Genomic DNA, 11,859 nt, shown 5'->3' with positions numbered 1-11,859 from the left:
AAGAATTACAAGGGAGTTACAATGTGAGGTTGCAAACCTCCAAAAAACCTATCTAGGTCTCCCCCTTACAGTCAAGGAAGTTACCCCCCAATTCTATTATACTATGGTGCAAAGGATGTAGAGGAAGTTGGTAGGCTAGAAAGGTAAGGTTTTAAGCAATGCTGGTAAACTTCAACTCATTTCAGCCTCGTTATAGGGAACCCATGTCTACTTTTTTTCTTTATTCAAAATCTCTAGTTAGTTCAAAAATGTACTTGAAAAGATCCATAGGAATTTCCTATGGTTAGGTATGGACAAGAAGATGAAATTGACCCTAGTTAGTTGGGAAAAGGTGTGTATACCTACATCCCAAGGGTGTCTAAACCTAATGAGAATTGGGGATCTTAAAAAAGACCTCATGATGAAGATTAGCTAGAGACTAGCCTAGAATTTGACCTCTTGGTGTCAAATTATGATAGCTAAATATTTGGGTGGTGGACCTTTCAATTGAAATCCCTCTTTAAGGAAGATATATGGGTGGGTGATACTCCTCTAATTCACACAAATTTTTCTACTTTAGAATAGAAGGGGGTGAAAATGTATGGTAAAAAGGTGAAGAATTATATCTGTAATAAGGAGTGGAAGGCTTTTAATATGGACAATTTCAACCTTATAGATAACACTATGTATGAGGAATTGAGATCCCTTTTGAAAGATATCTAAATCCCCTCCTTCCTGGAGGCTGAAAAACTTATATGAGAAAAGAACCTAAGTGGGGACTTGTTGGTAAATAGATTGGTTCTTTTTAATTTAACTCTCAAATGCCCAAATTTGGAAAAACAACCATATACCAATAGTTGGATAATCTATCTTCAGATTGATAGATTTCCTCTGAATTGAAAGGTACAGCTCCCTTATCAAATAATATTCAATGAATTTACTAGTTCCTAAACTAATTGGGTATATTCTTAACCTGAGAACAGAAGAGGAAAAACCAAGCTAGCCCTAGACTAAACCAACTCAGGGAGATTTTAGTTCCTAAACCTAGCCAATATCAAGAACCCACAATTCTTATGCCTTCTCGACATTGGTAATGCAAAAATGAATATTGTAAGTGGGAAATGCAATGAAATTGGAATGAAAAGAAGATTAAATGTCCTCATCTTTGCAATAGGAATAGTTGAAAATACTCTGATTTACAACCTTTTGGCCATTTGACTCAAAATGTATGAAAGTGTTCAAAACTAAATACAACCATGCTCCAATTGATTATAATCAGAAAAAGTAATAAACAAATACTCCAATTCAAAATAAAACTTCTTTGTATTGAACACCACAAATAAAAATACTCTGACTTTATTTTCTCACAAATCCTTCGCCAAATTCATTGCAAAAATCAGAATACAAAATCCTCTAAATACATCAAAATTTATGTCTCCTCTCTACCCTGAGAATACCTACCCTTGCAGAAAAGAATCCTCCCTCCTCGAAAAAGATCTGTCATAAGAATAATTTCTCAAGTGACTGGTTGATTCTCTCATGACCATTCGGTTCCTCTGCCTCTTCAGTTATTAAAATTTAATCATGACCAGCTCTTCACTTTCTAAGCATGCCACATGTCACTTTGAGATTTCAAAAGCTTTCAAAAATGAATCACTATATCATCTGTCTACTCTTGTTAATTAGGTCTGATGTAAAACGTATGATATCGGCATCTGCCCAATTCAATCTCTCTTTAACTTCATCAAGACGCGTGCCTATACTGTCTGCTTCAATATCCTCACTCAAATTGTTGAACTTTCGGGCCAATGGAACTACTTGCTCTCCAACTGCATGCCCTTGTTCTAGCCAAGTTCTCTCTTTTTTTAAAGGATTATTGAGCCAGATTGATCAAAACCACCAGCATCTTCAACCTCAGTTTCAAATCAAGCTACCATTGAGCATATCATAAGCAAGCTTACAGAGCTTGTCTGTTTTGGTGTCAATGAGTAAAAAGTGAACATTCCAAGCTTGAAAAGAGAATAGTATGTGCAGATGCACATATACATTAGTGGGACGAATGCAATAACCTGCACTAGCATCTCTTTCTTTCCTACAGCTTTGATGAGGATAGAAAATAGGGAAAGATCAACCCCGCTTGGCAATAATATGGCTTCTGCTAAGAGAATGGCAGCTGACATAGAACCCAGAAGAACTGTCAGAATTTTCTCAAGCTGCTGCCTGAGTACGCACAGCCAAACCCACTCGATCACATCTAGGTATTGTGCAAGAGAATCAGTGCGAGGAGGTCGGAAACTTGATATGTAGCGCCAATCTGTGGAGCTGCCACGTTCATAATTCTTAATTGTGTCCTCAAGTTCAAGAGCCTCGCAGACGTTGCTCATATATTCACTCTTATAACGATAATATTCCTCCCTAGCTCTTCTTAGTTGACGCCTAAGGGTGGCCATTGATTTTTCAGCAGCATCATAATCGATGTCGTTTTCTCCAAATCTTCCTCCTGATGGTTTGAAGTTTGGATCTTCTCTACTCATCTGTGCTAGCATATTGTCAATAACATCCATACAGGGACGTAGTCGATCCCGCCTGGACATTCGATTTGAAGTAGCCTGTGCAATTACAATTGCATTTGAAAGTTCTTGATGAGCATCATCAAGTTTAACAGCCATTTTAGCAACTCGATGCGACAAAACTTTCTGTCGGTAGATCCAATTTGCGTTCCTCCAAATGCTCCTGGGAATTTCAATCAAACCATATTCTAGAAGAAAAACACCCGTAACAAGACCAAAAGTATTTGAGCATGCCATGGCCATACCATTTATCCAATGTCCCCAGGTTCTGTGCAAGATAATAAGAATGATAATTCCAAGCAATCCAATAGAGCCCAAACTTAAGTAGAAGACAAGATTTCCCTGCACGCTTGTTTTTAAATCTCTCTGTGACTGTGAAATCTGCAGCATCTTCATAACACTGGATAGTTGGTACTATAGCCCTTCGCAATCTCGATGACACAATTGAAAACTGAAGGAGCTCCTGGCCCGATTTCAAGGTCATGCCATGGATGTGCTGCAACGGATCGCCTAGTCATTGATGAAAGAATGCACTCATTCAATTTAACTTGAAGAAATCTAGAGCTTGAAACCCCATCTCCATTTGAAGCATACGTAATTGCGCAGCTTGTTTTCTCTCATCCCAAACACGTGAGGAGAGTTCTCAATGCGATCCCCACGAAGAACTTCCCCCAAATTTTTAGCACTGTTGACGATCTCCTTTGGCTCCAAATAATAGTAATCATAAGGTAGCTGTGTCTTAGTTGAGGCTAGCTTGTCCACTTTTACCTGTGGCTCATCACCTTCGAAATGAAGATAGACATTATCCATATCAATTGTTGGCGAATCTGACATTTTATTCTCACAGCCTCTGCATATTTCCAATGGTTGTGTATATCAACTAGCATATTGTGAATCACACCCGCATGACCTTCTCTTTGGCGGAAAATAAGCAAATAGCTTCTCCTTGCGGAAAATAAGCAAATAGCTTCTCCTTGTGGAAAATGAGCATGAGAGGGCATTTTCTGCCAAAGCAACTTCTTCGTGCTCGGGTCGTCACACTCCAAACAGAGCTCGACAGATATCAATTTTTGTTCGTTTGTGAAAAGATTTGAAACTTTAGTATCTCAAAGGTGAAACCCGACGCCGGTGGTCATAACTTATGTTCATCATATGAGGTGGACTTGAAGCCTAATTTCATTCCATTAATATCTTCTGAACTCCTTTGGGCCGCGGGTGTCTCTCTTGAAGCACGAACTCAGGCATTGAGTCTTCCACATCCGCAGGCTAGCAATGTCTTTAAAATTTGTCGACTTTCCCTTTCATTCTATCAATCGAGTTTCATATGTCGACTATGTGTCTGGTGTCTTTAAATTGAATTATAAGCTGCATGTTGTCCACCATCATCGGATGTTTGAAATACCACTTCAACAATGTGGGCGCAGTATGAGTTTGAGATCTACGAGCATTTTGCCAAACAATGCTTGGTTTTCTTTCTCAAAGATTTCTCCGAGATACTAGACCCAAGATATATCTTCGTACCTATATTTATACCTTTTATGAACTTAGGTTGGATGACATGTTATCGAACTTGTAGTCCACACAATACTGACCTATTCTGCCATGTGTGTCCAATTGAGCAAACAAGATGTCCGATGGAACTCATTCAAGTATAAATCCATTACTGTTTACAATTTTCAAACTGTGTTTAATATCAACCGAATATCTTTCAATTTTAGAAATGAAAAGTATCTAGCACTGTAATACCTCAAAATTGGCTCATTGCGATTATACCAATTCTGGTCTATCCTGATAATTGATAAAGTCCTATTTCATTAGGCAAATTATTGCTCTAACATGTGCTACTTGACTTAATTTTCAAATGCACAAAACCCTAATCTGCATTCATCATATTTCCTATTTAATTCCTATAGTACTCACTCATATTAGCCACATTAAACCTATTTGATTTAAATTTAATTTAATCCAAAGTATTCATACTTTATTAAATTAAATTATCTCCTAAGACTAATGTACTATGGGGTTAAATTTATTTAATTTAATAAATATGCCTATTTTAATTAATTAAACAAAATTATTTAATTAGATAGAAAAGTGTCTCTAATTAATTAAATAAAATTATTTAATTAAATAGAAAAGGTATTTATGAGAGCATATCTCTTTTTATTAAATTAAATATTCTTCCTAATTCTACTCTTCAGTTCAAAAATGAGAATTCCTAGATAACTACTGATCAAATTAGAAGTGATCCAGATCACTTACTTTCACACTAAATTCTATCTGAGCTGACTGACTCCTACACTCATATCTGAGCTAATTAACTCTCTTTAATTTGGGAATCTTCCACCATGACTGAACCTTATCTTCAATCCTATCCATTGATTGGAATTGATCTCAACCGTTGAAAAATTTTAGGATTTCTATTAAAGAGACCCTCAATTCTTCATTTTAGGAGAGAAATCGAATTGTTATTGAATTGTTGCTGCATTTTACACTCACATAGCTCATTGCCAATTTTCATACATTTCTTAGCTTAATTTCATATAGTTTTAGAAATGCATACATTTAGCATAATTTGCTTTACATGCTCTTAGACTACAATGCATTTCTCATCCTAGAATACTTTGCACATTCATTTAGATTAATAGAATTTCTTTAAATCCTTTATTCTTAGAGGGTCTAGCTGCTTACATCTCAAATCTGAGGATATTTAATAAGCAAAATCCCTTTAGATAGAAGGTAATAGGTCGGCTTGTAGGAATATTCTTGGGTGAACAATCTCATGTTCATTCCAGGATGAATCTGCATACAATGACCATGTTGAAGTGTGTGTGTTACAATTGAGGCCACATTACACGCATGCAGGCACTACATGTCCAGTTCTCATCAGTAATTCAAAAAAGAGTGTGAAGAATATAGATACTAGATATAACAATACATCTTCTTTTTGAAAATTTTGTACACATGTATTATCCAGCTGGCCTAGATAACATTTGTGATCAAGTTTTGATGCAGTGCAATACAACCATGCAGCAGAAATACAACAACAAGAAGAAATAATAATGCTAGATCTAATACCAAATTACAATTCTTGATTCATAAATATAACTGATTACATGCAATGTGTTGGGCTGTAAGCCCTTCCCAGTTATGACTAGATACAAAGGAAGTAATAATTCTCCAAGATCCCTCAAGATCCAAACCCAAACCCTAGCTTGTCTAGATCCACACTCTGGTAGAAAATTCCAAGTATGATCTCAACTTGTGCTTGCAAGCCCACCAAGCAATCTCCTTATTTTCCAAGCCATAGCTACTAGCTCTGCTCCAACTTCATCCTAGTGTCAACTACCTCACATTTGGCACTCTATCCACACATTCATAACTCCATCACAATCTTGTTGTAAACTACCTCACATTCGGCACTCTATTCATTGACTTAGGAAAAATCGCTCTTCAGCTACTTCCCACACCCACTCCTCTTCTGAGTGAATGAATAATGACTAAAGAATTCCCCACGACCCCTACTTATACCAATCTAAGCCAAAAGTTGGCCCAAAACACAAATTAAATGCAAATACATAAATTAAATGCCAAAGTCAACCTCCTACAACAATTAAATTCCCAAAATTGATGTCTTAGAAAAATCATGATATCTCCTAGTTCTGGATAAATTAGAAATTGTACTTCAAACCGTAGGTAGAAATCTAGGCCCTCTTAAATCCCTGAAATTTTCATCCACTAACTCATTATAGAAAATTAGTTACATGACTTGCAACAAGAACAAAATTCCTATGCAAGGCCAAACTCCCCCCAAACCATGCCAAGCAACCAAAGACCATGCCAAGCAACCAGGACCATGCCAAGTCCAAAGATCATGCTGAGTCCCATAGACCATACCAAGCAACTAAATACCATGTCGAGTAACCAAGACCATGCCGAGCAACCAAGACCATGCCGAGCTCTAAGACCATACCGAGCTCCAAGAACATGTCAAGCTCCAAAGGCCATGCTGAGCTCCAATCCTTCTTTGACCAAGTACCAGTCCAAACATCCTCTAAAGAAACTACTGAGCCTCCTCCAATGAACTCCAAAGTAGTCACCAAGTAAATCCAAGATGCTCTTGCATCAAGTTTTCTATTATGGACTCACATGCTGTCATTTTGCTGCAATGATTTGAAAGAAATGTGTTACTTGTGCCATGCTAATCTTAGAAACATTATCCATAGCACTATTATAATCAAACATCCATCAAACCCATATATGACAAGATTTGAGTTGTGAGCTATAGAATTGATTCTGTTTTTAGGAGCTTCGAGTGTCAAATTATTTCCTTGAACAAGATCTTGGTGAATCTTCATTTCAGCTTTCAGCAAGAGATTCTAAGGCTTGAAGTTAGCAACTTTTATTTTTAAATTGAACCCCAAATCCTAAACTGAAACTTTGAATCCTTTTTTTTACATTATAGATGTTGAACTTTAAAACTTTAAACATCTAAACTCACTTTTGAACTTCAGAAAAGCTCATAATTCTAAAACTTTTGATGGGCTCATTTGGAAGTTTAAAATTGGGGGGACTAGAAGTATGCCTATAGGACTTTAGTGTGAAATCAGCCTACAATAGCATAAGAGGGGAGGTGGGAAACATGGAGTGGAAGAATGTTTGGCATTCCCATATTCTCCCCAAAATCAACTTCTTCTAGTGGTTTGTTATGCATCGTAGCATTCTCACTATTGATAATCTTAAGAGGCATGACTTTCAAATGGGAAATTAGTGTGTGTTATGCTATGGGGAGGAAGAGACTATACCTTTTCTTTTAATCCATTGCCCCTACTCTATGTAGGTCTAGTAGAGAATCCTTGACCAACCTAAGATCTTGTGGATTTTCAATAGATATGTTCATCAATGCAACTTAGCATGGCAAAGCCCCTCATACCACCCCCTCATTAAAATTATTTGAAAGGCCATTCCCCCATATGTGTGTTGGAACATATGCAAGGAGAAAAATAACTATATTTTTAGACAAGTGGTTACTTGAATAATGATGGGTGTGATTAGAGAGTGTTCTTTGACTTTGAAATGGAAATTGTCCCCCCACCCCTCACACATATTGAGAGTAGTTGGGCATAAATTTGGGACATATCTCCACTAATTGAGTAATTCAATAATTCAAGGATCCAAAAAAGGCTAAACATCATATGGTAGCCACCTCCCCTAAATTGGTGTAAATTGAATTTTGATGGGTCAAGGAGGAGTGGAGTTGCGATTAGGAGAATCATCCAAAAAATCATCCAGAAAGAAAAAGGAGTTTTGATCAAGGGATATTCAAAGAAATATCAGAATGTTTCAAGTAATGAGTTAGAATCCTTTGTCCTCCTATGGGGGTTGGAGTTAGTGCATAATATGAGAATTCATAATTTGATAATGAAGGAAGATTCATTATTAGTAATTGAGGTTATTAAGGGAGATACTAAGATGAGCCGGTATGCCATGTCGATTATTAGAGATGTCCAAATTCTTCTGAACAAGATTAATCAAGTCAAAATTCAAAAAGTCTATAGGGAAGGAAATCAAGTGGTGGAAAACCTAGCAGGATACGAACACAAGGCTATTAATGTTCAATTTTGTGAAAATATGTATGATCTTTCGGTGGTGATTAAATCACTAGCTCAAAAAGAAGCCTTTTGAAGTAATGGTGCCCACTTTAATCAAAAATAAAAGGATCAATTCCATCATTATGCATTGAGCGATGGGTACTTTCAGGGCCACTAAATTATTACCTAATATGGTTGGATGGGCCATGATGGCACTAACTTTAGCCAAAGTGCTAGAGTCAATAATTTTTTGTGGAGTTAACTCTTCCTTTAATTTGCTAACTATAACTTGTGACAGGAAATAAAAGCTTAGTTTTTAGTCTAAGATTTGGAATGATATTCTGCTACATCTAAGAAAGGAACTTTCAATATTTTGAGGCCAACTTTTAAGGGGGATTATAGAAGCATTATGACTCGGTGTCTAGGTAACAAAATTTATTTTGAAGTAAATGATGTGAAAACCAAGTGTTTGGTGAAAAATTTTGGCTTTTGATTTTCCAAGTTGCATTGTCTAGCATGTGAAGGCTTGGCTCTATCTTTTTGGGTAGACTATTGAAGTTAGTGAAGGGTATGGCTATTGAGCTGAAGGAAGGAGAGGATGATCTGATCATTGAGCTTGGGGAGGAGGAAGTTATGGAGAGTAGTAATGAAAGAATCAAACCACCCAAAATTGGAGAGGTTGTTTGGAAGGATAAGGCAACATGGACACATTTGAAGGGAGGTGGGCTTATTTTTTTCATGAAGAGTATTGAAGGACACAATGAGATGTTGACCTAATAGTTTGTGGACTCATGGAAGAACTAGTGGGTTAACATTAACAAGGCCTCTTTTGAGGTTACATAGGAGCTAATTTCTAATGCTACTAGTTGGACATTGGAAGGAAAAAAATTGAAGGAAATAGGCTAGGGTGGTGAATGTGACAAGCATGGAGAAAGTTTTTCATTCTGATGAAGACCCTGTTCATTTCCATTACAGATTTTCCTGTGAAAATCTCTTGGAATTCTAGGATATGGTTTGTTATATCATCATGCCATACATAATTGTGGAAGATAGTGTCAAGGTGTGTTACTACTACCACTTCTCCATGCCAAACCATTTTAGGAATAAGGAGTATGGTTCCTTTCCCTATCTATTTTTACATTCCATGGAAGATTGTGTGTGGAACATTAGGAAAAAAAGAAAGGAGGAAAAAAGCTATTCTATTTATCACTAAGCCTTGATTTTTTGCCTCTTTAAATTCCACAAAGCTTTTCATCCTTAAATCCTAGGTTAGAGCCCTTCACCTCTAAAAATCACTAAAATGGGTCAAAGTTACTCCCCCTCCACCCAAAGGCCAGAGTGATAGGGATCCTATTGCTTCTTCTCAAAAGATCAAAAAGGAGAATGTTGAGGTCCTAAATGTCGAGATTACTGGCACAACCATTAGAAATGAAACCAATAGATCGAGAAAAATACTTAGAGAGAAAATCCCTTGCCTAGCCCTAGTCTAGTTAAACTAGATAAATTTGCCTCAACTAAAAATTGTAGAAGAAAGTCTGGCCCTAGACCCAAACGAAAAGCCACTAAAAAGAACTATGGAGAGTAGGCGAAGGTTGAAAAAGATAGTGAAGTTAAAGATGAGGAATTAATGAAGGAGGAATTGAATAACCCTTTTCCCTCTATGGTTTCTAACACCTTCAAAATGGAGAACATTATCCTAGATTTGAGAAAGGGGGGAATGTTGGTGAACAAGGTACAGTTACTTTTCCTAATAAAATCAAGAACTTATGCAATCCAACTAAAGCAGAGGTTACTAGGGGAGAGGGTGGGTAGAAATCTAAACAAATGGCGAGAGATCACATCTAGTCGTATGGGGTCACTATGGGAAAAATAGTCAAAGAGCAGGGTAACCCAGAGATTGAGAAGCTGGAAAAGTCCATTACTAATTTGGCCAAAAAGAACGTGGAGCTAGAAGATAAATTTTACAGGGTTGCTAATCTCTCTATGCGGGTAATGCTTTCAGCAGCCACCACCTTCTACCTCATGTACACTAACAAGGAAGGCATTGATGATGGTAAAGACATGGAGATGACTCACTCACTATATCACTTCTTGGTTGATGACTAGTTGTGACTGCTTTTGGAGAATTGAAGGAACTAGAGAAAGGAGGGTTAGCGCTTGCTCACATGCTTTCAGTTTAGTTCTTTTTCTCTATGTTTATTAGGCATTTGATTGGTAAAGGGCTCTCTCTATTAATTTTTATTGGACGGATTTAATAACCACTATGAATATTTTGGCCAAGTTTATGTATAATGGTTACATTCTCGTGATTTTTACTAGTAGTAGTTTCAAAAATGCTTTATCGTGGGGGTTTTTAATATTTAAGAATGTTGGTATCTTTTTAATATCAAAAACATCATGTTTGATGTACTTAAAAAAACTAAATTCTTCATTACATTGAATATCTTGATTATAATTTGGACACAAATAAATACTTATTTTTTACATTTAACCATAAACAATTTTAATTATACATTTTCTATTTAATATTAAATTAATTTAGATTAATGTACATAACCATTCTAACTTAAATAATAGGAATTTAAATTCTAAATAGAATTTTATAGAAGTCATGTAGGTGTAATCTACATAAAAATAAGTAGAAAGAGATGGAAGTCATTTAATGTTATTTTGTAACTATTGGAATTGTTTGCATACCAATTTCTTTTTTGACTAGTCAACTGACCAATAAAAAAAAGTATTAAATTTCCTTCAACAAATACATGGTAGTCACTTTTTAATATTTATTTTTAATAATATGTAAATACCATTATTCTGATTTATCATTGACTGAAGCAATGAAAAAAATCAATTTGTTTGAGTTTAAGTAACATACTTTTTAACTTTACAATTAAAAAATTAAAAGTTGGAAGCTTCTTCGCTGGATGGTTTTAGAAACTTTAGAATTCTCGAAATTTCCATTCACATTTATTTTCGGAAGGCAACTTCATAGATAATAATGAAACACATTTGAGTATCGAAACCCTTTGATCCGCCGTGTGCTCGCAAAACTCCTGTAGATGAAGATCAGTCTGTAACACCTCACTCCTAGGAGGATTCTTCATTGCCCATAGAAAATACTACCCACTAGCCTCCAGACCCGCCGAAACAACCTTAATCTGTTCCTCATAAAGCACAAACTTGTTGCCAAAGTTAATATAAACCACTGATCTGGCAGCTCGACAATCCATCCAATCCTTCACACCTCCCATTCCAAATCTCCCAATGGGCTGCTCAAAACAGGGCCGATGCTCCAAATAGGCACACCAAATGACCTTCACACATGATCCACAAAATTTCCCTCCATTTCCTCAAACATGTTCAATACCACACCTGCACTAACCCTAATATGATCAAAAAACTTTGAAAATAGATCGTACGTTTTTCCAGTCTGACCCCCACTAGATTTTATTGCATTCACACACCTTTGCATCTGCATCACAATGGTTATCCATTTCAGCTGTAGTAACCCTAAGTTCCCCATCATTTCCCTTTCTTTCAATAGTAGAAATACTTTAGTTGCAGTACACGATGGCCAATTGACTCTGTGTTCAGATTGGGTGGGTGGAGGAGAGGCACCTTAATTTCAAGAGAACAAAGATAAGAAAGCTAGAGAAGCCATTTGTATTAAGTTGTCAAAGGAGATCTTAATATGATAAATAATATAAAAATATTTATTT

The 11,859-nt window shown here is 36.3% G+C and overlaps 1 pseudogene; it reads right to left on the bottom strand.

Moving 5' to 3' along the window:
- Positions 1 to 1,904: 1,904 nt before the first annotated feature.
- On the bottom strand, positions 1,905 to 11,634 carry LOC149558226 (uncharacterized; annotated as a pseudogene).
- Between the last annotated feature and the right edge of the window lie 225 nt (positions 11,635 to 11,859).

Source organism: Cupressus sempervirens, chromosome 5 (genome assembly GCF_028749045.1).
Source record: "Cupressus sempervirens isolate cs-2001-9-10 chromosome 5, ASM2874904v1, whole genome shotgun sequence".
NCBI classification, from domain to species: domain Eukaryota; kingdom Viridiplantae; phylum Streptophyta; class Pinopsida; order Cupressales; family Cupressaceae; genus Cupressus; species Cupressus sempervirens.
The sequence above is the reverse complement of the archived record's forward strand: the minus strand, read 5'-3'. Positions and strand labels throughout refer to the sequence as shown.